The sequence below is a fragment of the Carassius gibelio genome, chromosome A17 (genome assembly GCF_023724105.1).
Source record: "Carassius gibelio isolate Cgi1373 ecotype wild population from Czech Republic chromosome A17, carGib1.2-hapl.c, whole genome shotgun sequence".
NCBI lineage: Eukaryota > Metazoa > Chordata > Actinopteri > Cypriniformes > Cyprinidae > Carassius > Carassius gibelio.
The window spans coordinates 9,467,049-9,472,326 of record NC_068387.1 but is presented as its reverse complement, the minus strand read 5'-3'; the positions used below and the strand labels follow the sequence as shown (position 1 = coordinate 9,472,326).

At 36.1% G+C, this 5,278-nt stretch overlaps 1 long non-coding RNA gene across 1 annotated transcript; it reads left to right on the top strand.

The window, feature by feature from the left end:
* The first annotated feature begins 266 nt into the window (after positions 1-266).
* LOC127933447 (uncharacterized) lies at positions 267-4,945 on the top strand. Its single transcript, XR_008147510.1, has 6 exons — positions 267-514; positions 1,269-1,368; positions 3,647-3,762; positions 3,906-3,990; positions 4,496-4,623; positions 4,744-4,945. It is a non-coding gene; the product is annotated as an uncharacterized LOC127933447 (long non-coding RNA).
* Positions 4,946-5,278: the final 333 nt, after the last annotated feature.

Below are 5,278 nucleotides of genomic sequence, written 5' to 3'. Positions count from 1 at the left end.
ATATATATATATATATAAAAGCACAAAAGAACACGTGGTATTCCCAGTCAAAAATTACCATCCTACAAAAAATTGGTCTGTGCAATCCTCCACGGATATTCCTCCCCAGACCATTACTGACCCACTGCCAAACGAGTCACGTTGGATGATGTTGCATGAAAAAAAAATTTCCCCATGGCATTTCCAAAATCTTTCACATCTGACACGTGCTCAGTATGAATTCTGCTCTCATCTATGAAGAGAACAGGACTGCTGAGAACATGGCCAACCCATTCTCACTCCAAAGGCGTCAAAAACCGAAGCATGGTCAAGCGCCCCTAGCGTCACTTTTATGACGCCAAATGTGCCTCTCGGCGTCGAATATCGAAGCACTACGACCTTCATTGCTTTCAATGGGAAACTTTTGGCGTCAGAATTCGACACGAGGACATGAGATGTTTATCGCTATGAAATCACGTTCAAGAAGTCTCATTCAGCACACATCGCGATACTTGCTATCAGTTCCACAGTTTGGGTGAGTAGTCGTAAATACGCTCTTTTAATGCCTTTTATAAAATGTATTCTGTCTTATTTATTAATCAAATTAGTGCCATATGTTTAATCGCTGTATTATATCGGTCATCCGCGGCTGTCTTTGAGTTTCATTGCATTTAAATAAATGAACACAGCTGCTAATTAGTCTGATTAAACTCTATCTGTCACCTGACGTGCCATAGACCTTCGAACAGTTTTATATTATTATTAATTTCAGGATTAATGATGTAAGTTGTATTTGTAGTAAAATCATGGTAATCACGACACTTACAATAGTAATAATTGAAATGTGAAGTTAAAACACAGTAAACAGGACATTAGTAACTGTAACTGTAGTTTTACTATGGTATATTAATAATCAATACAACAATACAATAATCACCAAACCAGCTATGTTTGTATCACTGTAATGTTAGTGTTTTTTATGTGCTTTTATATGACAGATATCACAGTAATCATATGTTCTGTAGCATGCTTTTAATACCTTTTAATGTAAATCCAAAAAAAAAAAAAAATCAAATTAAAAATAAATAATAAAACATGCATTTTTCCATCTTGCAGTTCTTTCATATCAGTCATATATATATATATATATATATATATATATATATATATATATATATATATATATATATATATATTATATCTAAATATTTTGCTCACAGATCATTATTAACATTCTGTATATAATTCAATTTTATTTACTCTCCCCTTTTTATTATTTTTATTTTTAGCTGAAAAGACATAAAGGCAGTCAGCCCAGTGGTGTTTCTGGAGAGGGATTCCTTCAGAAATGGAGAAGACAGAAAGCTGCGGAGGCAGATATATGCAGCAGTAAGTAGAGATGTTCCGATACCCTTTTTCTCTTCCCGATACCGATTCCGATACCTGGGCTCAGGGTATCGGCCGATACCGAGTACTGATCCGATACCTGGGTGTATATCTGTATATACAGCTGTATATACTACTAGCCCTGTGTAAATTGCTAGAATTTTTTTATGGTGTGCTTCAGACAGATCCCTCAATAAAACATGAACAAATACATGGTGAACTACTGTATTTATTACAGTATTTTTATTATCTAACATGAATTTGACAGTATTATTTATTTTCTTATGCAAAAAAGAACTTCAAATGCAGCCAAAAATCTAACACCGCAAACTAAAAAAGGTATTTAAGTTTTACAATATAACTGTATAAAAAAACTGCAACAAATAAGTCTAGGAATATAAAAAAAGATCTATTAATCAGATAATCTCTAACAAGTAAAAAACAAGTAAAAAACAAGCAACCATCTAGGCATAATTATTATTATTATTATAGAGATGTATTATTACTGTAGGCTACAACAGTAGCTTTATATATTGTCAATTTACTCATGTAAACCAAACATTTATTTTAATGGGCTGCCATGAAGATCTTTGAGTGTCTGTGTTTATGATATGACAGTATTCTCAAATGAAACGGTAAATTCTCATGAAGTGACGGTTTATGCGTTCGTGTCCTCATGACACACAGCAGAGACTACAAAACAGCGAGCTCTCGCGCATCTGTGCCAGTCACCCACAGAGATGTAGATTTTGCGGGAGTAATATTTAAATAGTATTTTGCAGTTTAATATTCACAGACACTAGTATATATTCGGCTACTGTCTGGAGCCCTGCGTTTTGACTTACACGGAAGCGACTGAACGCAGTTGCCGGTACTGAATATACTCGAGAGTCTGTAACCACCGGTACTACAGAGACATACTGCTAACCACTGATCTATAATATAGTAGCGGCTTCACTGTCTTTTGGCAGTTTAGAATGTGATGAGTGATCCAGTCATATATAGATAAGGGCTGCTAACGCGTTTTCATTTCTTCTTCGCTGCTCTAAACAGGGGTTGCTTGTGGCAACACAGCACAACTTCCTGTGTTTTCAATGCATTTTGAGCAGCGAAGAAGAACCGTGCAGCGATTAGGCAAAGCTTGCGGTCATAACTAGGTCTTTTTTAAGAAAATGGTATCGGATCGGTATATGGGTTAATGTACTCGCCGATGCCGATGCCAGAATTTGTTGTGGTATCGGAGATATTTCCGATACTAGTATCGGAATCGGAACAACTCTAGCAGTAAGTCTGTGATAGTTTGTCCCTTTTATCAAACATTCCTGCTGTTATAATTTGTACAGCATTTGTTGTTTCTTAAACTGTTGCACTGTCCAAATACCCACACTTGCCATCTTTGCACTTGATTACTTATTTGACGTCTTTCCTGTATTTGGCCTAGTGTTCGAGTGAGCATGATAACCACAAGTGTGTGTCGAACTTTTCATGACCTGATGACTGTGTTTCCCAATCCTGATCCTGGAGAACCCCAGCACTGCACGGTTTTGGTGTCTCTCTTTCTGCCTTGGAGTCTTCACTGATGAGCTGATGAGTTGAATCAGGTGTGTTTGATCAGGGAGACATCTCAAATGTGCAGTGTTGGGCTTCTCCAAGACCAGGATTGGGAGCCACTGCCTTATGGGACACTTATGTGTTTACAGAGATTTTTAATAACTAATTATCAATATTTCACATACTGTATATTGGACAGCTTCCCATGACCTCTTGTGAGATCTCGGCAAAAAGTCTGACGATTTATTCCAAAACATGATGCATGATGGGATACACTAAGCTTTGTATAGCGCTCCGGAGCAGTATTGGAGAGGTTTAGTGTGTGTTAAGGACGCTGTGCTTTGGCATTATTAAGACCGGGGACAGTCTCGTTCACACACTGTCACGTACACACACACTCAAGTGGCCAAGACTGCAAGTGTGGGTATCTGGACAGGGTCAAAGTCTTAAAAATGATCCCTAAACACATCACAGTCTTAATAATCCAGTTTATCACTTGTATGATATTGTACAAGTCCCAGGACGGTCTCATCTGACACTATCAAAAGAATTCATATGACTCTAGCTTGCTATTAATTACTTGCTTTCAATAATGGATGCATTTAACATTTAATTATACAGCATCTTTACAGAGGTGTAATGTACAAGTTGCACGTAATTAATAATATTTCCTTCTTTCTGTCTTACAGGATTTTTTGCAGATAATCCTAATGCTGTTCTTCTTTTTCAGGTCTAAAATATCAAGCTCAACAACTCACTCAAGAACCAACCCTCACAAACCTTCCTAAAAACTAAAAGAGCTATTACTGAGTCTCAGCGAATCTTGCCATGATCAGCTCTTCCCAGGTACATTTGTTTAGAATATTTTTTTTAATCAACATTTACTCCTCAAATGCTCTGGTCTGAATCTTACTTTAAATTAACTTAATTATGTTTAATGAGCAATGTTAATTGCACAAGGAGTAAGTAGAGATTATCTTGTTTCACAGAAGAGAAGGAAGACCAAGGAAATGATTTGCTCAGGATGAGGAATGAAGATGGCCATCTTGTGCTCAAACAAACAGAAGTCCTCTGGTATGTGTGTGTTGAAGCAATGCTGTGTTATACAACATTTTATGATGATCTCTCACAGAACTGGTCATGTCAGCCTTGATTTCGTTTTATACTATTACAATTACAGCATGTTAGCAAAGTGTGACTGGACATTTGTAATATTATGTTTTTAAAAACACACCACCTGTTTTAAGAGTAGACAAGTATCATGAAATTGGTTTAGTTGATATAAACACCAATGTACATTATTTCATTGTTTTCTAAATGTTATTTTATAAATTGTGAATTGATAGTGGATTGGTTTGAAGCCAGGCCTTACACTGCACAGACTAAAACACATTTGTGAGAGAAGTCAGGAACTTTGGAGAAAGATTCTAGAGGAAAAAAACACATTTACTGCAACAATAGATCAATTCTAGAGTCTCTGAGAACTACACATGCTAATGCAGTCTCATGAGCAAGACCTTTGCCTCTGTAACTTTTTCTTAATTCTTTAATTTTTATTGCAGTATTTTAATTTGTACAGATGATCTCATCAGCCAAATGAGGGGTTCTGACCAAGTGATGCTCTTGAAAGGAGTGAAAGAAGAGGATGTGCTAAATTCTCTTCAGAGAAAAAGCTTCTCAAAAGGTCTCAAAACAGCTTGAAGAATGGTAAGTGTACAGTACTACAAGGGTCATAGTTGCTCACACTGCTAAAATCACACAGAACATAAGCTGAGCTCTCTGTCCATTAAACAACTTCATCTGGATTGCTTGTTTCACTTTGACCAGGTCTGGGATCTTAGGACTGAGAGATCCTCTGGCTGAGAACAAGCTACACCACATCAGTGCTGGATATCAACCACAAACTGTTTCCAGACACGAGAGAAGAAGAACACGATGGGGAGATGAAACCAGTTTAGATGTGATGATGGGAATCATTATTTTCTGGAACAGTATCTCATGTCTTATATGTATCACATGATCTGTATCACAGTTGACTCATCTGTGTGAACTGATTTATATATGAGGTTAATGTATTTTTGATGATAATTATTTTCATTGAATCGTATTCGTCTTGATGCTACTTTATCAACTTTATAGTCTATGCTTCAATAAAATGAAAATGGTGAATATTGTGTTCTGAAGATTCTTGGTAAATACATCATTTTACTAGGTAGGCTCATATGTGTTTATTTTAGACTTGGAAAAACAACATAATTATTGGGATTATTTTTTTATTTAAGACATAAACATTTTTGATCGGATTAATAACATCTGGGACATCAGTACACCAGAAAGTAATTTTTTTATATTTTAGTAACAA